Genomic DNA, 21,848 nt, shown 5'->3' with positions numbered 1-21,848 from the left:
AAAACTGGACTCACAGGAGAGATTCAAATCATAGAAAGGTAGAGTGTCAGTCCTCTTGTACTTAAGTCGTTATTGTGCCTTTGTATTAAATTCCGATGCAATTTCTGTGTTTCATCGTCAATAAGAAGGTTCGAGGGATACAGTACACCTGAAGTGAATCATCGGAATCTAAAACAGGACTCACAGGAGAGGTTCAAATCATAGAAAGTTAGAGTGTCAGTCCTCTTGTACTTAAGTCGGCATTGTGCCTTTTGAATTAAATTCGAATGCAATTTCTGTGCTTCATCGTCAATAAGAAGGTCCAAGGTATACAGGAAACCTGAAGTGAAGCATCGGAATCTGAAACTAGACTCACAGGAGTGCTTCAAATCATAGAAAGTGAAAGTGTCAGTCCTCTTGTACTTAAGTCGGCATTGTGCCTTTTGTATCAAATTCGGATGCAATATCTGTGTTTCAGGATCAATAAGAAGGTCCAAGGGATACAGTAAACCTGAAGTGAAGCATCGGAATCTAAAACTGGGCTCACAGGAGAGGTTCAAATCATAGAAATTTAGAGTGTCAGTCCTCTTGTACTTAAGTCGGCATTGTGCCTTTTGAATTTATATCGGATGCAATTTCTGTGTTTCATCGTCATTAAGAAGGTCCAAGGTATACAGGAAACCGGAAGTGAAGCATCGGAATCTAAAACTGGACTCACAGGAGAGGTTCAAATCATAGATATTTAGGGTGTCAGTCCTCTTGTACTTAAGTCGGCATTGTTCCTTTTGTACTAAACTCGGATGCAATTTCTGTGGTTCATCGTCAATAAGAAGGTCCAAGGTATACAGGAAACCTGACATGAAGCATCGGAATCCAAAACTGGACTCACAAGAGCGGTTCAAATCATAGAAAGTGAGAGTGTCAGTCCTCTTGTACTTAAGTCGGCATTGTGCCTTTTGTATCAAATTCCGATGCAATTTCTGTGTTTCATCGTCAATAAGAAGGTTCAAGGGATACAGTAAACCTGAAGTGAAGCATCGGAATCTAAACCTGGACCGACAGGAGAGGTTCAAATCATAGAAAGTAAGAGTGTCAGTCCTCTAGTACTTAAGTCGGCATTGTGCCTTTTGAATTAAATTCGAATGCAATTTCTGTGCTTCATCGTCAATAAGCAGGTCCAAGTTATACAGGAAACCTGAAGTGAAGCATCGGAATCTGAAACTAGACTCACAGGAGTGCTTCAAATCATAGAAAGTGAGAGTGTCAGTCCTCTTGTACTTAAGTCGGCATTGTGCCTTTTGTATCAAATTCGGATGCAATATCTGTGTTTCAGGATCAATAAGAAGGTCCAAGGGATACAGTAAACCTAAAGTGAAGCTTCGGAATCTAAAACTGGGCTCACAGGGGAGGTTCAAATCATAGAAAGTTAGAGTGTCAGTCCTCTTGTACTTAAGTCGGCATTGTGATTTTTGAATTTATATCGGATGCAATTTCTGTGTTTCATCGTCATTAAGAAGGTCCAAGGTATACAGGAAACCGGAAGTGAAGCATCGGAATCTAAAACTAGACTCACAGGAGAGGTTCAAATCATAGAAAGTGAGAGTGTCAGACCTCTTGTACTTAACTTGGCATTGTGCCTTTTGTATTAAATTCGGATGCCATTTCTGTGTTTCATCGTCAATAGGAAGGTCCAAGGGATACAGTAAACCGAAGTGAGGCATCGGAATCTAAAACTGGACTCATAGGAGAGGTTCAAATCATAGAAAGTTAGAGTGTCAGTCTTCTCGTACTTAAGTCGGCATTGTGCCTTTTGTATTAAATTCGGATGCAATTTCTGTATTTCATCATCAATAAGAAGGTCCAAGGGATACAGTAAACTTGACGTGAAGCATCGGATTCCAAAACTGGGCTCACAGGAGAGGTTCAAATCATAGAAAGTTAGAGTGTCAGTCCACTTGACTTAAGTCGCATTGTGCCTTTTGAATTTTTATTCCGATGCAATTACTGTGTCTCATCGTCAATAAGAAGTTCCAAGGTATACAGCAAACCTGTAGTGAAGCATCGGAATCTAAAACTGGACTCACATTAGAGATTCAAATCATAGAAAGGTAGAAAGTCAGTCCTCTTGTACTTAAGTCGGCATTGTGCCTTTTGTATTTAATTCCGATGCAATTTCTGTGTTTCATCGTCAATAAGAAGGTTCAAAGGATACAGTAAACCTGAAGTGAAGCATCGGAATCTAAACCGAGACCCACAGAAAGGGTTCAAATCATAGAAAGTGAAAGTGTCAGTCCTCTTGTACTTAGGTCGGCATTGTGCCTTTTGTATTAAATTCGGATGCAATTTCTGTGTTTCATCATCAATAAGAAGGTCCAAGGGATACAGTAAACCTGAAGTGAAGCATCGGAATCTAAAACAGGACTCACAGGAGAGGTTCAAATCATAGAAAGTTAGAGTGTCAGTCCTCTCGTACTGAAGTCGGCATTGTTCCTTTTGTACTAGACTCGGATGCAATATCTGTGTTTCATCGTGAATAAGAAGGTCCAAGGTATACAGGAAACCTGAAGTGAAGCATCGGAATCTGAAACTGGACTCACAGGAGAGGTTCAAATCATAGAAACTGAGAGTGGCAGTCCTCTTGTACTTAAGTCGGCATTGTGCCTTTTGTATCAAATTCCGATGCAATTTCTGTGTTTCATCGTCAATAAGAAGGTTCAAGGGATACAGTAAACCTGAAGTGAAGCATCGGAATCTAAACCTGGACCCACAGGAGAGGATCAAATCATTGAAAGTAAGAGTGTCAGTCCTCTAGTACTTAAGTCGACATTGTGCCTTTTGAATTAAATTCGCATGCAATTTCTGTACTTCATCGTCAATAAGAAGGTCCAAGGTATACAGGAAACCTGAAGTGAAGCATCGGAATCTGAAACTAGACTCACAGGAGTGCTTCAAATCATAGAAAGTGAGAGTGTCAGTCCTCTTGTACTTAAGTCGGCATTGTGCCTTTTGTACAAATTCGGATGCAATATCTGTGTTTCAAGATCAATAAGAAGGTCCAAGGGATACAGTAAACCTGAAGTGAAGCATCGGAATCCAAACCTGGACCCACAGGAGAGGTTCGAATCATAGAAAGTGAGAGTGTCAGTCCTCTAGTACTTAAGTCGGCATTGTGCCTTTTGAATTAAATTCGAATGCAATTTCTGTGCTTCATCGTCAATAAGAGGGTCCAAGGGATACAGTAAACCTGAAGTGAAGCATCGGAATCTAGAACTGGACTCACAGGAGAGGTTCTAATCATAGAAAGGTAGTGTGTCAGTCCTCTTGTACTTAAGTTGGCATTGTGCATTTTGTATTAAATTCGGATGCAATTTCTGTGTTTTATCGTCAATAAGAAGGTCCCAGGTATACAGGAAACCTGAAGTGAAGCATCGGAATCTGAAACTAGACTCACAGGAGTGCTTCAAATCATAGAAAGTGAGAGTGTCAGTCCTCTAGTACTTAAGTCGGCATTGTGCCTTTTGTATCAAATTGGGATGCAATATCTGTGTTTCAGGATCAATAAGATGGTCCAAGGTATAGAGTAAACCTGAAGTGAAGCATCGGAATCTAAAACTGGGCTCACAGGTGAGGTTCAAATCATAGAAAGTTAGAGTGTCAGTCCTCTTGTACTTAAGTCGGCATTGTGCCTTTTGAATTTATATCGGATGCAATTTCTTTGTTTCATCGTCAATAAGAAGGTCCAAGGTACACAGGAGACCTGAAGTGAAGCATCGGAAACTAAAACTGGACTCACAGGAGAGGTTCAAATCATAGAAAGTAAGAGTGTCAGTCCTCTTGTACTTAAGTCGGCATTGTGCGTATTGTATTAAAATCGGATGCAATTTCTGTGTTTCATCGTCATTAAGAAGGTCCAAGGTATACAGGAAACCGGAAGTGAAGCATCGGAATCTAAAACTGGACTCACAGGAGAGGTTCAAATCATAGAAAGTGAGAGTGTCAGTCCACTTGTACTTAAGTCGGCATTGTGCCTTTTGTATTAAATTCGGATGCAATTTCTGTGTTTCATCGTCAATAAGAAAGTCCAAGGGAGACAGTAAACCTGAAGTGAGGCATCGGAATCTAAAACTGGACTCACAGGAGAGGTTCAAATCATAGAAAGTTAGAGTGTCAGTCTTCTCGTACTTAAGTCGGCATTGTGCCTTTTGTATTAAATTCGGATGCAATTTCTGTGTTTCATCATCAAAAAGAAGGTACAAGGGATACAGTAAACCTGAAGTGAAGCATCGGAATCTAAAACTGGACTCACCGGAGAGGTTCAAATCATAGAAAGTTAGAGTGTCAGTCCTCTTGTACTGAAGTCGGCATTGTGCCTTTTGAATTTAATTCCGATGCAATTTCTGTGTTTCATCGTCAATAAAAAGGTACAAGGTATACAGTAAACTTGAAGTGAAGCATCGGAATCCAAAACAGGACTTACAGGATAGATTGAAATCATAGAGAGTTAGAGTGTCAGTCCTCATGTACTTAAGTCGGCATTGTGCCTTTTGTATTAAATTCAGATGCAATATCTTTGTTTCATCATCAATAAGAAGGTCCAAGGTATACTGTAAACTTGAAGTGAAGCATCGTAATCTAAAACTGGACTCACAGGAGAGATTCAACTCATAGAAAGTTAGAGTGTCAGTCCTCCAGTACTTAAGTCGCCATTGTGCTTTTTGTATTAAATTCGGATGCAATTTCTGTGTTTCATCATCAATAAGAAGGTCCAAGGGATACAGTAAACCTGACGTGAAGCATCGGAATCCAAAACTGGGCTCACAGGAGAGGTTCAAATCACAGAAAGTTAGAGTGTCAGTCCTCTTGTACTTAAGTCGGCATTGTGCCTTTGGAATTTATATCGGATGCAATTTCTGTGTTTCATCGTCATTAAGAAGGTCCAAGGTATACAGGAAACCGGAAGTGAAGCATCGGAATCTAAAACTGGACTCACAGGAGAGGTTCAAATCATAGATATTTAGGGTGTCAGTCCTCTTGTACTTAAGTCGGCATTGTTCCTTTTGTACTAAACTCGGATGCAATTCCTGTGGTTCATCGTCAATAAGAAGGTCCAAGGTATACAGGAAACCTGACATGAAGCATCGGAATCCAAAACTGGACTCACAAGAGCGGTTCAATTCATAGAAAGTGAGAGTGTCAGTCCTCTTGTACTTAAGTGAGCATTGTGCCTTTTGTATCAAATTCCGATGCAATTTCTGTGTTTCATCGTCAATAAGAAGGTTCAAGGGATACAGTAAACCTGAAGTGAAGCATCGGAATCTAAACCTGGACCGACAGGAGAGGTTCAAATCATAGAAAGTAAGAGTGTCAGTCCTCTAGTACTTAAGTCGGCATTGTGCCTTTTGAATTAAATTCGAATACAATTTCTGTGCTTCATCGTCAATAAGAAGGTCCAAGTTATACAGGAAACCTGAAGTGAAGCATCGGAATCTGAAACTAGACTCACAGGAGTGCTTCAAATCATAGAAAGTGAGAGTGTCAGTCCTCTTGTACTTAAGTCGGCATTGTGCCTTTTGTATCAAATTCGGATGCAATATCTGTGTTTCAGGATCAATAAGAAGGTCCAAGGGATACAGTAAACCTGAAGTGAAGCTTCGGAATCTAAAACTGGGCTCACAGGGGAGGTTCAAATCATAGAATGTTAGAGTGTCAGTCCTCTTGTACTTAAGTCGGCATTGTGATTTTTGAATTTATATCGGATGCAATTTCTGTGTTTCATCGTCATTAAGAAGGTCCAAGGTATACAAGAAACCGGAAGTGAAGCATCGGAATCTAAAACTGGACTCACAGGAGAGGTTCAAATCATAGAAAGTGAGAGTGTCAGACCTCTTGTACTTAACTTGGCATTGTGCCTTTTGTATTAAATTCGGATGCCATTTCTGTGTTTCATCGTCAATAAGAAGGTCCAAGGGATACAGTAAACCCGAAGTGAGGCATCGGAATCTAAAACTGGACTCACAGGAGAGGTTCAAATCATAGAAAGTTAGAGTGTCAGTCTTCTCGTACTTAAGTCGGCATTGTGCCTTTTGTATTAAATTCGGATGCAATTTCTGTATTTCATCATCAATAAGAAGGTCCAAGGGATACAGTAAACTTGACGTGAAGCATCGGATTCCAAAACTGGGCTCACAGGAGAGGTTCAAATCATAGAAAGTTAGAGTGTCAGTCCACTTGACTTAAGTCGCATTGTGCCTTTTGAATTTTTATTCCGATGCAATTACTGTGTCTCATCGTCAATAAGAAGTTCCAAGGTATACAGCAAACCTGTAGTGAAGCATCGGAATCTAAAACTGGACTCACAGGAGAGATTCAAATCATAGAAAGGTAGAAAGTCAGTCCTCTTGTACTTAAGTCGGCATTGTGCCTTTTGTATTTAATTCCGATGCAATTTCTGTGTTTCATCGTCAATAAGAAGGTTCAAAGGATACAGTAAACCTGAAGTGAAGCATCGGAATCTAAACCTAGACCCACAGAAAGGGTTCAAATCATAGAAAGTGAAAGTGTCAGTCCTCTTGTACTTAGGTCGGCATTGTGCCTTTTGTATTAAATTCGGATGCAATTTCTGTGTTTCATCATCAATAAGAAGGTCCAAGGGATACAGTAAACCTGAAGTGAAGCATCGGAATCTAAAACAGGACTCACAGGAGAGGTTCAAATCATAGAAAGTTAGAGTGTCAGTCCTCTCGTACTGAAGTCGGCATTGTTCCTTTTGTACTAAACTCGGATGCAATATCTGTGTTTCATCGTGAATAAGAAGGTCCAAGGTATACAGGAAACCTGAAGTGAAGCATCGGAATCTGAAACTGGACTCACAGGAGAGGTTCAAATCATAGAAACTGAGAGTGGCAGTCCTCTTGTACTTAAGTCGGCATTGTGCCTATTGTATCAAATTCCGATGCAATTTCTGTGTTTCATCGTCAATAAGAAGGTTCAAGGGATACAGTAAACCTGAAGTGAAGCATCGGAATCTAAACCTGGACCCACAGGAGAGGTTCAAATCATTGAAAGTAAGAGTGTCAGTCCTCTAGTACTTAAGTCGACATTGTGCCTTTTGAATTAAATTCGCATGCAATTTCTGTACTTCATCGTCAATAAGAAGGTCCAAGGTATACAGGAAACCTGAAGTGAAGCATCGGAATCTGAAACTAGACTCACAGGAGTGCTTCAAATCATAGAAAGTGAGAGTGTCAGTCCTCTTGTACTTAAGTCGGCATTGTGCCTTTTGTACAAATTCGGATGCAATATCTGTGTTTCAAGATCAATAAGAAGGTCCAAGGGATACAGTAAACCTGAAGTGAAGCATCGGAATCTAAAACTGGGCTCATAGGAGAGGTTCAAATCATAGAAAGTTAGAGTGTCAGTCCTCTTGTACTTAAGTCGGCATTGTGCCTTTGGAATTTATATCGGATGCAATTTCTGTGTTTCATCGTCATTAAGAAGGTCCAAGGTATACAGGAAACCGGAAGTGAAGCATCGGAATCTAAAACTGGACTCACAGGAGAGGTTCAAATCATAGAAAGTGAGAGTGTCAGACCTCTTGTACTTAAGTCGGCATTGTGCCTTTTGTATTAAATTCGGATGCAATTTCTGTGTTTCATCGTCAATACGAAGGTCCAAGGGATACAGTAAACCCGAAGTGAGGCATCGGAATCTAAAACTGGACTCACAGGAGAGGTTCAAATCAAAGAAAGTTAGAGTGTCAGTCTTCTCGTACTTAAGTCGGCATTGTGCCTTTTGTATTAAATTCGGATGCAATTTCTGTGTTTCATCATCAATAAGAAGGTACAAGGGATACAGTAAACCTGAAGTGAAGCATCGGAATCTAAATCTGGACTCACCGGAGAGGTTCAAATCATAGAAAGTTAGAGTGTCATTCCTCTTGTACTGAAGTCGACACTGTGCCTTTTGAATTTAATTCCGGAATAATTTCTGTGTTTCATCGTCAATACGAAGGTCCAAGGTATACAGTAAACTTGAAGTGAAGCATCGGAATCCAAAACTGGACTTACACGAGAGATGAAAATCATAGAGAGTTAGAGTGTCAGTCCTCTTGTACTTAAGTCGGCATTGTGCCTTTTGAATTTAATTTCGATGCAATTTCTGAGCTTCATCGTCAAAAAGAAGGTCCAACGGATACAGTAAACCTGAAGTGAAAAATCGGAATCTAAAACTGGACTCACAGGAGAGGTTCAAATCATGGAAAGTGAGAGTGTCAGTCCTCTTGTACTTAAGTCGGCATTGTGCCTTTTATATTAAATTCGGATGCAATTTCTGTGTTTCATCGTCAATAAGAAGGTCCAAGGGAGACAGTAAACCTGAAGTGAGGCATCGGAATATAAAACTGGACTCACAGGAGAGGTTCAAATCATAGAAAGTTAGAGTGTCAGTCTTCTCGTACTTAAGTCGGCATTGTGCCTTTTGTATTAAATTCGGATGCAATTGCTGTGTTTCATCGTCAATAAGAAGGTCCAAGGTATACAGCAAACCAGATGTGAAGCATTGGAATCCAAAACTGGGCTCACAGGAGAGGTTAAAATCATAGAAAGTGAGAGTGTCTATCCTCACGCACTTAAGTCGGCATTATGCCTTTTGTATTAAATTCGGATGCGATTTCTGTGTTTCATCGTCAATAAGAGGGTCCAAGGGATACAGTAAACCTGAAGTGAAGCTTCGGAATCTAAAACTGGGCTCACAGGGGAGGTTCAAATCATAGAAAGTTAGAGTGTCAGTCCTCTTGTACTTAAGTCGGCATTGTGATTTTTGAATTTATATCGGATGCAATTTCTGTGTTTCATCGTCATTAAGAAGGTCCAAGGTATACAGGAAACCTGAAGTGAAGCATCGGAATCTAAAACTGGACTCACAGGAGAGGTTCAAATCATAGAAAGTGAGAGTGTCAGACCTCTTGTACTTAACTTGGCATTGTGCCTTTTGTATTAAATTCGGATGCCATTTCTGTGTTTCATCGTCAATAAGAAGGTCCAAGGGATACAGTAAACCCGAAGTGAGGCATCGGAATCTAAAACTGGACTCACAGGAGAGGTTCAAATCATAGAAAGTTAGAGTGTCAGTCTTCTCGTACTTAAGTCGGCATTGTGCCTTTTGTATTAAATTCGGATGCAATTTCTGTATTTCATCATCAATAAGAAGGTCCAAGGGATACAGTAAACTTGACGTGAAGCATCGGATTCCAAAACTGGGCTCACAGGAGAGGTTCAAATCATAGAAAGTTAGAGTGTCAGTCCACTTGACTTAAGTCGCATTGTGCCTTTTGAATTTTTATTCCGATGCAATTACTGTGTCTCATCGTCAATAAGAAGTTCCAAGGTATACAGCAAACCTGTAGTGAAGCATCGGAATCTAAAACTGGACTCACAGGAGAGATTCAAATCATAGAAAGGTAGAAAGTCAATCCTCTTGTACTTAAGTCGGCATTGTGCCTTTTGTATTTAATTCCGATGCAATTTCTGTGTTTCATCGTCAATAAGAAGGTTCAAAGGATACAGTAAACCTGAAGTGAAGCATCGGAATCTAAACCTAGACCCACAGAAAGGGTTCAAATCATAGAAAGTGAAAGTGTCAGTCCTCTTGTACTTAGGTCGGCATTGTGCCTTTTGTATTAAATTCGGATGCAATTTCTGTGTTTCATCATCAATAAGAAGGTCCAAGGGATACAGTAAACCTGAAGTGAAGCATCGGAATCTAAAACAGGACTCACAGGAGAGGTTCAAATCATAGAAAGTTAGAGTGTCAGTCCTCTCGTACTGAAGTCGGCATTGTTCCTTTTGTACTAAACTCGGATGCAATATCTGTGTTTCATCGTGAATAAGAAGGTCCAAGGTATACAGGAAACCTGAAGTGAAGCATCGGAATCTGAAACTGGACTCACAGGAGAGGTTCAAATCATAGAAACTGAGAGTGGCAGTCCTCTTGTACTTAAGTCGGCATTGTGCCTTTTGTATCAAATTCCGATGCAATTTCTGTGTTTCATCGTCAATAAGAAGGTTCAAGGGATACAGTAAACCTGAAGTGAAGCATCGGAATCTAAACCTGGACCCACAGGAGAGGTTCAAATCATTGAAAGTAAGAGTGTCAGTCCTCTAGTACTTAAGTCGACATTGTGCCTTTTGAATTAAATTCGCATGCAATTTCTGTACTTCATCGTCAATAAGAAGGTCCAAGGTATACAGGAAACCTGAAGTGAAGCATCGGAATCTGAAACTAGACTCACAGGAGTGCTTCAAATCATAGAAAGTGAGAGTGTCAGTCCTCTTGTACTTAAGTCGGCATTGTGCCTTTTGTACAAATTCGGATGCAATATCTGTGTTTCAAGATCAATAAGAAGGTCCAAGGGATACAGTAAACCTGAAGTGAAGCATCGGAATCTAAAACTGGGCTCATAGGAGAGGTTCAAATCATAGAAAGTTAGAGTGTCAGTCCTCTTGTACTTAAGTCGGCATTGTGCCTTTGGAATTTATATCGGATGCAATTTCTGTGTTTCATCGTCATTAAGAAGGTCCAAGGTATACAGGAAACCGGAAGTGAAGCATCTTAATCTAAAACTGGACTCACAGGAGAGGTTCAAATCATAGAAAGTGAGAGTGTCAGACCTCTTGTACTTAAGTCGGCATTGTGCCTTTTGTATTAAATTCGGATGCAATTTCTGTGTTTCATCGTCAATACGAACGTCCAAGGGATACAGTAAACCCGAAGTGAGGCATCGGAATCTAAAACTGGACTCACAGGAGAGGTTCAAATCATAGAGAGTTATAGTGTCAGTCTTCTCGTACTTAAGTCGGCATTGTGCCTTTTGTATTAAATTCGGATGCAATTTCTGTGTTTCATCATCAATAAGAAGGTACAAGGGATACAGTAAACCTGAAGTGAAGCATCGGAATCTAAATCTGGACTCACCGGAGAGGTTCAAATCATAGAAAGTTAGAGTGTCATTCCTCTTGTACTGAAGTCGACATTGTGCCTTTTGAATTTAATTCCGGAATAATTTCTGTGTTTCATCGTCAATACGAAGGTCCAAGGTATACAGTAAACTTGAAGTGAAGCATCGGAATCCAAAACTGGACTTACACGAGAGATGAAAATCATAGAGAGTTAGAGTGTCAGTCCTCTTGTACTTATGTCGGCATTGTGCCTTTTGTATTAAATTCGGATGCAATATCTGTGTTACATCATCAATAAGAAGGTCCAAGGTATACTGTAAACTTGAAGTGAAGCATCGTAAACTAAAACTGGACTCACAGGAGAGATTCAAATCACAGAAAGTTAGAGTGTCAGTCCTCTTGTACTTAAGTCGGCGTTGTGCCTTTTGTATTAAATTCGGATGCAATATCTGTGTTTTATCGTCAATAAGAAGGTCCCAGGTATACAGGAAACCTGAAGTGAAGCATCGGAATCTGAAACTAGACTCACAGGAGTGCTTCAAATCATAGAAAGTGAGAGTGTCAGTCCTCTAGTACTTAAGTCGGCATTGTGCCATTTGTATTACATTCGGATGCAATATCTGTGTTTCAGGATCAATAAGAAGGTCCAAGGTATACAGTAAACCTGAAGTGAAGCATCGGAATCTAAAACTGGGCTCACAGGTGAGGTTCAAATCATAGAAAGTTAGAGTGTCGGTCCTCTTGTACTTAAGTCGGCATTGTGCCTTTTGAATTTATATCGGATGCAATTTCGTTGTTTCATCGTCAATAAGAAGGTCCGAGGTACACAGGAAACCTGAAGTGAAGCATCGGAATCTAAAACTGGACTCACAATAGAGGTTCAAATCATAGAAAGTAAGAGTGTCAGTTTTCTTGTACTAAAGTCGGCATTGTGCCTTTTGAATTTAATTTCGATGCAATTTCTGAGCTTCATCGTCAAAAAGAAGGTCCAACGGATACAGTAAACCTGAAGTGAAAAATCGGAATCTAAAACTGGACTCACAGGAGAGGTTCAAATCATGGAAAGTGAGAGTGTCAGTCCTCTTGTACTTAAGTCGGCATTGTGCCTTTTATATTAAATTCGGATGCAATTTCTGTGTTTCATCGTCAATAAGAAGGTCCAAGGGAGACAGTAAACCTGAAGTGAGGCATCGGAATCTAAAACTGGACTCACAGGAGAGGTTCAAATCATAGAAAATTAGAGTGTCAGTCTTCTCGTACTTAAGTCGGCATTGTGCCTTTTGTATTAAATTCGGATGCAATTGCTGTGTTTCATCGTCAATAAGAAGGTCCAAGGTATACAGCAAACCAGATGTGAAGCATTGGAATCCAAAACTGGGCTCACAGGAGAGGTTAAAATCATAGAAAGTGAGAGTGTCTATCCTCACGTACTTAAGTCGGCATTATGCCTTTTGTATTAAATTCGGATGCGATTTCTGTGTTTCATCGTCAATAAGAGGGTCCAAGGGATACAGTAAACCTGAAGTGAAGCATCGGAATCTAGAACTGGACTCACAGGAGAGGTTCAAATCATAGAAAGGTAGAGTGTCAGTTCTCTTGTACTTAAGTTGGCATTGTGCCTTTTGTATTAAATACGGATGCAATTTCTGAGTTTCATCGATAACAAGAAAGCCCAAGGGATATAGTAAACCTGAAGTGAAGCATCGGAATCTAAAACTGGACTCACAGGAGAGGTTCAAAACATAGAAAGGTAGAGTGTCAGTCCTATTGTACTTAAGTCGGCATTGTGCCTTTTGAATTTTTATTCCGATGCAATTACTGTGTTTCATCTTCATTAAGAAGTTCCAAGTTATACAGTAAACCTGTAGTGAAGCATCGGAATCTAAAACTTGACCCACAGGAGAGTTTCAAATCATGGAATGTTAGAGTGACAGTCCTCTTGTACTTAAGTCGGCATTGTGCCTTTTGTATTAAGTTCTGATGCAATTTCTGTGTTTCATCGTCAATAAGAAGGTTCAAGGGATACAGAAAACCTGAAGTGAAGCATCGGAATCTAAACCTGGACCCACAGGAGAGGTTCAAATCATAGAAAGTGAGAGTGTCAGTCCTCTAGTACTTAAGTCGGCATTGTGCCTTTTGAATTAAATTCGAATGCAATTTCTGTGCTTCATCGTCAATAAGAAGGTCCAAGGGATACAGTAATCCTGAAGTGACGCATTGGAAACTAAAACTGGACTCACTGGAGAGGTTCAAATCACAGAAAGTTAGAGTGTCAGTCCTCTTGTACTTAAGTCGGCATCTTGCCTCTTGTATTAAATTCGGATGCAATTTCTGTGTTTTATCGTCAATAAGAAGGTCCCAGGTATACAGGAAACCTGAAGTGAAGCATCGGAATGTGAAACTAGACTCACAGGAGTGCTTCAAATCACAGAAAGTGAGAGTGTCAGTCCTCTAGTACTTAAGTCGGCATTGTGCCTTTTGTATCAAATTGGGATGCAATGTCTGTGTTTCAGGATCAATAAGATGGTCCAAGGTATACAGTAAACCTGAAGTGAAGCATCGGAATCTAAAACTGGGCTCACAGGTGAGGTTCAAATCATAGAAAGTTAGAGTGTCAGTCCTCTTGTACTTAAGTCGGCATTGTGCCTTTTGAATTTATATCGGATGCAATTTCTTTGTTTCATCGTCAATAAGAAGGTCCAAGGTACACAGGAAACCTGAAATGAAGCATCGGAAACTATAACTGGACTCACAGGAGAGGTTCAAATCATAGAATGTAAGAGTGTCAGTCCTCTTGTACTTAAGTCGGCATTGTGCGTATTGTATTAAAATCGGATGCAATTTCTGTATTTCATCGTCATTAAGAAGGTCCAAAGTATACAGGAAACCGGAAGTGAAGCATCGGAATCTAAAACTGGTCTCACAGGAGAGGTTCAAATCATAGAAAGTGAGAGTGTCAGTCCTCATGTACTTAAGTCGGCATTGTGCCTTTTGTATTAACTTCGGATGCAATATCTGTGTTTCATCATCAATAAGAAGGTCCAAGGTATACTGTAAACTTGAAGTGCAGCATCGTAATCTAAAACTGGACTCACAGGAGAGATTCAACTCATAGAAAAATAGAGTGTCAGTCCTCTAGTACTTAAGTCGCCATTGTGCCTTTTGTATTAAATTCGGATGCAATTTCTGTGTTTCATCATCAATAAGAAGGTCCAAGGGATACAGTAAACCTGACGTGAAGCATCGGAATCCAAAACTGGGCTCACAGGAGAGGTTCAAATCATAGAAAGTTAGAGTGTCAGTCCTCTTGTACTTAAGTCGGCATTGTGCCTTTTGAATTTTTATTCCGATGCAATTACTGTGCCTCATCGTCAATAAGAAGTTCCAAGGTATACAGCAAACCTGTAGTGAAGCATCGGAATCTAAAACTGGACTCACAGGAGAGATTCAAATCATAGAAAGGTGGAGTGTCAGTCCTCTTGTACTTAAGTCGGCATTGTTCCTATTGTACTAACCTCGGATGCAATTTCTGTGTTTCATCGTCAATAAGAAGGTCCAAGGTATACAGGAAACCTGACGTGAAGCATCGGAATCTAAAACTGGACTCACAGGAGCGGTTCAAGTCATAGAAACTGAGAGTGTCAGTCCTCTTGTACTTAAGTCGGCATTGTGCCTTTTGTATCAAATTCTGATGCAATTTCTGTGTTTCATCGTCAATATGAAGGTTCAAGGGATACAGTAAACCTGAAGTGAAGCATCGGAATCTAAACCTGGACCCACAGGAGAGGTTCAAATCATAGAAAGTAAGAGTGTCAGTCCTCTAGTACTTAAGTCGGCATTGTGCCTTTTGAATTAAATTCGAATGCAATTTCTGTTCTTCATCGTCAATAAGAAGGTCCAAGGTATACAGGAAACCTGAAGTGAAGCATCGGAATCTGAAACTAGACTCACAGGAGTGCTTCAAATCATAGAAAGTGAAAGTGTCAGTCCTCTTGTACTTAAGTCGGCATTGTGCCTTTTGTATCAAATTCGGATGCAATATCTGTGTTTCAGGATCAATAAGAAGGTCCAAGGGATACAGGAAACCTGAAGTGAAGCATCGGAATCTAAAACTGGGCTCACAGGAGTGGTTCAAATCATAGAAAGTTAGAGTGTCAGTCCTCTTGTACTTAAGTCGGCATTGTGCCTTTTGAATTTATATCGGATGCAATTTCTGTGTTTCATCGTCATTAAGAAGGTCCAAGGTAGACAGGAAACCGGAAGTGAAGCATCAGAATCTAAAACTGGACTCACAGGAGGGGTTCAAATCATAGAAAGTGAGAGTGTCAGTCCGCTTGTACTTAAGTCGGCATTGTGCCTTTTGAATTTATATCGGATGCAATTTCTGTGTTTCATCGTCAATAAGAAGGTCCAAGGTATACAGGAAACCTGACGTGAAGCATCGGAATCTAAAACTGGACTCACAGGAGCGGTTCAAATCATAGAAAGTGAGAGTGTCAGTCCTCTTGTACTTTAGTCGGCATTGTGCCTTTTGTATTAAATTCGGATGCAATTTCTGTGTTTCATCGTCAATAAGAAGATCCAAGGGAGACAGTAAACCTGAAGTGAGGCATCGGAATCTAAAACTGGACTCACAGGAGAGGTTCAAATCATAGAAAGTTAGAGTGTCAGTCTTCTCGTACTTAAGTCGGCATTGTGCATTTTGTATCAAATTCGGATGCAATTTCTGTGTTTCATCATCAATAAGAAGGTACAAGGGATACAGTAAACCTGAAGTGAAGCATCGGAATCTAAAACTGGACTCACCGGAGAGGTTCAAATCATAGAAAGTTAGAGTGTTAGTCCTCTTGTACTTAAGTCGGCATTGTGCCTTTTGAATTTATATCGGATGCAATTTCTTTGTTTCATCGTCAATAAGAAAGTCCAAGGTACACAGGAAACCTGAAGTGAAGCATCGGAAACTTAAACTGGACTCACAGGAGAGGTTAAAATCATAGAAAGTAAGAGTGTCAGTCCTCTTGTACTTAAGTCGGCATTGTGCGTATTGTATTAATATCGGATGCAATTTCTGTATTTCATCGTCATTAAGAAGGTCCAAAGTATACAGGAAACCGGAAGTGAAGCATCGGAATCTAAATCTGGACTCACAGGAGAGGTTCAAATCATAGAAAGTGAGATTGTCAGTCCTCTTGTACTTTAGTCGGCATTGTGCCTTTTGTATTAAATTCGGATGCAATTTCTGTGTTTCATCGTCAATAAGAAGGTCCAAGGGAGACAGTAAACCTGAAGTGAGGCATCGGAATCTAAAACTGGACTCACAGGAGAGGTTCAAATCATAGAAAGTTAGAGTGTCAGTCTTCTCGTACTTAAGTCGGCATTGTGCCTTTTGTATTAAATTCGGATGCAATTTCTGTGTTTCATCATCAATAAGAAGGTACAAGGGATACAGTAAACCTGAAGTGAAGCATCGGAATCTAAAACTGGACTCACCGGAGAGGTTCAAATCATAGAAAGTTAGAGTGTCAGTCCTCTTGTACTGAAGTCGGCATTGTGCCTTTTGAATTTAATTCCGATGCAATTTCTGTGTTTCATCGTCAATAAGAAGGTACAGGGTATACAGTAAACTTGAAGTGAAGCATCGGAATCCAAAACTGGACTTACAGGATAGATTGAAATCATAGAGAGTTAGAGTGTCAGTCCTCATGTACTTAAGTCGGCATTGTGCCTTTTGTATTAAATTCGGATGCAATATCTGTGTTTCATCATCAATAAGAAGGTCCAAGGTATACTGTAAACTTGAAGTGAAGCAACGAAATCTAAAACTGGACTCACAGGAGAGATTCAACTCATAGAAAGTTAGAGTGTCAGTCCTCTAGTACTTAAGTCGCCATTGTGCCTTTTGTATTAAATTCGGATGCAATTTCTGTGTTTCATCATCAATAAGAAGGTCCAAGGGATACAGTAAACCTGACGTGAAGCATCGGAATCCAAAACTGGGCTCACAGGAGAGGTTCAAATCATAGAAAGTTAGAGTGTCAGTCCTCTTGTACTTAAGTCGGCATTGTGCCTTTTGAATTTTTATTCCTATGCAATTACTGTGTCTCTTCGTCAATGAGAAGTTCCAAGGTATACAGCAAACCTGTAGTGAAGCATCGGAATCTAAAACTGGACTCACAGGAGAGATTCAAATCATAGAAAGGTAGAGTGTCAGTCCACTTGTACTTAAGTCGGCATTGTTCCTATTGTACTAAACTCGGATGCAATATCTGTGTTTCATCGTCAATAAGAAGGTCCAAGGTATACAGGAAACCTGACGTGAAGCATCGGAATCTAAAACTGGACTCACAGGAGCGGTTCAAGTCATAGAAACTGAGAGTGTCAGTCCTCTTCTACTGAAGTCGGCATTGTGCCTTTTGTATCAAATTCTGATGCAATTTCTGTGTTTCATCGTCAATAAGAAGGTTCAAGGGATACAGTAAACCTGAAGTGAAGCATCGGAATCTAAACCTGGACCCACAGGAGAGGTTCAAATCATAGAAAGTAAGAGTGTCAGCCCTCTAGTACTTAAGTCGGCATTGTGCCTTTTGAATTAAATTCGAATGCAATTTCTGTGCTTCATCGTCAATAAGAAGGTCCAAGGTATACAGGAAACCTGAAGTGAAGCATCGGAATCTGAAACTAGACTCACAGGAGCGCTTCAAATCATAGAAAGTGAAAGTGTCAGTCCTCTTGTACTTAAGTCGGCATTGTGCCTTTTGTATCAAATGCGGATGCAATATCTGTGTTTCAGGATCAATAAGAAGGTCCAAGGATTACAGTAAACCTGAAGTGAAGCATCGGAATCTAAAACTGGGCTCACAAAAGTGGTTCAAATCATAGAAAGTTAGAGTGTCAGTCCTCTTGTACTTAAGTCGGCATTGTGCCTTTTGAATTTATATCGGATGCAATTTCTGTGTTACATCGTCATTAAGAAGGTCCAAGGTATACAGGAAACCGGAAGTGAAGCATCGGAATCTAAAACTGGACTCACAGGAGAGGTTCAAATCATAGATATTTAGGGTGTCAGTCCTCTTGTACTTAAGTCGGCATTGTTCCTTTTGTACTAAACTCGGATGCTATTTCTGTGTTTCATCGTCAATAAGAAGGTCCAAGGTATACAGGAAACCTGACGTGAAGCATCGGAATCTAAAACTGGACTCACAGGAGCGGTTCAAATCATAGAAAGTGAGAGTGTCAGTCCTCTTGTACTTAAGTCGGCATTGTGCCTTTTGTATCAAATTCCGATGCAATTTCTGTGTTTCATCGTCAATAAGAAGGTTCACGGGATACAGTAAACCTGAAGTGAAGCATCGGAATCTAAACCTGGACCGACAGGAGAGGTTCAAATCATAGAAAGTAAGAGTGTCAGTCCTCTAGTACTTAAGTCGGCATTGTGCCTTTTGAATTAAATTCGAATGCAATTTCTGTGCTTCATCGTCAATAAGAAGGTCCAAGGTATACAGGAAACCTGAAGTGAAGCATCGGAATCTGAAACTAGACTCACAGGAGTGCTTCAAATCATAGAAAGTGAGAGTGTCAGTCCTCTTGTACTTAAGTCGGCATTGTGCCTTTTGTATAAAATTCGGATGCAATATCTGTGTTTCAGGATCAATAAGAAGGTCCAAGGGATACAGTAAACCTGAAGTGAAGCATCGGAATCTAAAACTGGGCTCACAGGAGAGGTTCAAATCATAGAAAGTTAGAGTGTCAGTCCTCTTGTACTTAAGTCGGCATTGTGATTTTTGAATTTATATCGGATGCAATTTCTGTGTTTCATCGTCATTAAGAAGGTCCAAGGTATACAGGAAACCGGAAGTGAAGCATCGGAATCTAAAACTGGACTCACAGGAGAGGTTCAAATCATAGAAAGTGAGAGTGTCAGACCTCTTGTACTTAAGTCGGCATTGTGCCTTTTGTATTAAATTCGGATGCAATTTCTGTGTTTCATCGTCAATAAGAAGGTCCAAGGGATACAGTAAACCCGAAGTGAGGCATCGGAATCTAAAACTGGACTCACAGGAGAGGTTCAAATCATAGAAAGTTAGAGTGTCAGTCTTCTCGTACTTAAGTCGGCATGGTGCCATTTGTATTAAATTCGGATGCAATTTCTGTGTTTCACCATCAATAAGAAGGTCCAAGGGATACAGTAAACTTGACGTGAAGCATCGGATTCCAAAACTGGGCTCACAGGAGAGGTTCAAATCTTAGAATGTTAGAGTGTCAGTCCTCTTGTACTTAAGTCGGCATTGTGCCTCTTGTATTAAATTCGGATGCAATTTCTGTGTTTTATCGTCAATAAGAAGGTCCCAGGTATACAGGAAACCTGAAGTGAAGCATCGGAATCTGAAACTAGACTCACAGGAGTGCTTCAAATCACAGAAAGTGAGAGTGTCAGTCCTCTAGTACTTAAGTCGGCATTGTGCCTTTTGAATTTATATCGGATGCAATTTCTGTGTTTCATCGTCATTAAGAAGGTCAAGGTATACAGGAAACCGGAAGTGAAGCATCGGAATCTAAAACTGGACTCACAGGAGAGGTTCAAATCATAGATATTTAGGGTGTCAGTCCTCTTGTACTTAAGTCGGCATTGTGATTTTTGAATTTATATCGGATGCAATTTCTGTGTTTCATCGTCATTAAGAAGGTCCAAGGTATACAGGAACCCGAAATTGAAGCATCGGAATCTAAAACTGGACTCACAGGAGAGGTTCAAATCATGGAATGTTAGAGTGACAGTCCTCTTGTACTTAAGTCGGCATTGTGCCTTTTGTATTAAATTCTGATGCAATTTCTGTGTTTCATCGTCAATAAGAAGGTTCAAGGGATACAGTAAACCTGAAGTGAAGCATCGGAATCTAAACCTGGACCCACAGGAGAGGTTCAAATCATAGAAAGTGAGAGTGTCAGTCCTCTAGTACTTAAGTCGGCATTGTGCCTTTTGAATTAAATTCGAATGCAATTTCTGTGCTTCATCGTCAATAAGAAGGTCCAAGGGATACAGTCATCCTGAAGTGACGCATCGGAAACTAAAACTGGACTCACTGGAGAGGTTCAAATCACAGAAAGTTAGAGTGTCAGTCCTCTTGTACTTAAGTCGGCATTGTGCCTCTTGTATTAAATTCGGATGCAATTTCTGTGTTTTATCGTCAATAAGAAGGTCCCAGGTATACAGGAAACCTGAAGTGAAGCATCGGAATCTGAAACTAGACTCACAGGAGTGCTTCAAATCACAGAAAGTGAGAGTGTCAGTCCTCTAGTACTTAAGTCGGCATTGTGCCTTTTGTATCAAATTGGGATGCAATATCTGTGTTTCAGGATCAATAAGATGGTCCAAGGTATACAGTAAACCTGAAGTAAAGCATCGGAATCTAAAACTGGGCTCACAGGTGAGGTTCAAATCATAGAAAGTTAGAGTGTCAGTCCTCTTGTACTTAAGTCGGCATTGTGCCTTTTGAATTTATATCGGATGCAATTTCTTTGTTTCATCGTCAATAAGAAGGTCCAAGGTACACAGGAAACCTGAAGTGAAGCATCGGAAACTAAAACTGGACTCACAGGAGAGGTTCAAATCATAGAAAGTAAGAGTGTCAGTCCTCTTGTACTTAAGTAGGCATTGTGCGTATTGTATTAAAATCGGATGCAATTTCTGTATTTCATCGTCATTAAGAAGGTCCAAAGTATACGGGAAACCTGACGTGAAGCATCGGAATCTAAAACTGGTCTCACAGGAGAGGTTCAAATCATAGAAAGTGAGAGTGTCAGACCTCTTGTACTTAAGTCGGCATTGTGCCTTTTGAATTAAATTCGGATGCAATTTCTGTGTTTCATCGTCAATAAGAAGGTCCAAGGGAGACAGTAAATTTGAAGTGAGGCATCGGAATCTAAAACTGGACTCACAGGAGAGGTTCAAATCATAGAAAGTTAGAGTGTCAGTCATCACGTACATAAGTCAGCATTGTGCCTTTTGTATTAAATTCGGATGCAATTTCTGTGTTTCATCATCAATAAGAAGGTACAAGGGATACAGGAAACCTGACGTGAAGCATCGGAATCTAAAACTGGACTCACAGGAGCGGTTCAAATCATAGAAAGTGAGAGTGTCAGTCCTCTTGTACTTAAGTCGGCATTGTTCCTTTTGTACTAAACTCGGATGCTATTTCTGTGTTTCATCGTCAATAAGAAGGTCCAAGGTATACAGGAAACCTGACGTGAAGCATCGGAATCTAAAACTGGACTCACAGGAGCGGTTCAAATCATAGAAAGTGAGAGTGTCAGTCCTCTTGTACTTAAGTCGGCATTGTGCCTTTTGTATCAAATTCCGATGCAATTTCTGTGTTTCATCGTCAATAAGAAGGTTCACGGGATACAGTAAACCTGAAGTGAAGCATCGGAATCTAAACCTGGACCGACAGGAGAGGTTCAAATCATAGAAAGTAAGAGTGTCAGTCCTCTAGTACTTAAGTCGGCATTGTGCCTTTTGAATTAAATTCGAATGCAATTTCTGTGCTTCATCGTCAATAAGAAGGTCCAAGGTATACAGGAAACCTGAAGTGAAGCATCGGAATCTGAAACTAGACTCACAGGAGTGCTTCAAATCATAGAAAGTGAGAGTGTCAGTCCTCTTGTACTTAAGTCGGCATTGTGCCTTTTGTATAAAATTCGGATGCAATATCTGTGTTTCAGGATCAATAAGAAGGTCCAAGGGATACAGTAAACCTGAAGTGAAGCATCGGAATCTAAAACTGGACTCACAGGAGAGGTTCAAATCATAGATATTTAGGGTGTCAGTCCTCTTGTACTTAAGTCGGCATTGTTCCTTTTGTACTAAACTCGGATGCTATTTCTGTGTTACATCGTCATTAAGAAGGTCCAAGG

This window comes from Schistocerca serialis, chromosome 2 (genome assembly GCF_023864345.2).
Source record: "Schistocerca serialis cubense isolate TAMUIC-IGC-003099 chromosome 2, iqSchSeri2.2, whole genome shotgun sequence".
NCBI classification, from domain to species: domain Eukaryota; kingdom Metazoa; phylum Arthropoda; class Insecta; order Orthoptera; family Acrididae; genus Schistocerca; species Schistocerca serialis.
The sequence above is the reverse complement of the archived record's forward strand: the minus strand, read 5'-3'. Positions refer to the sequence as shown.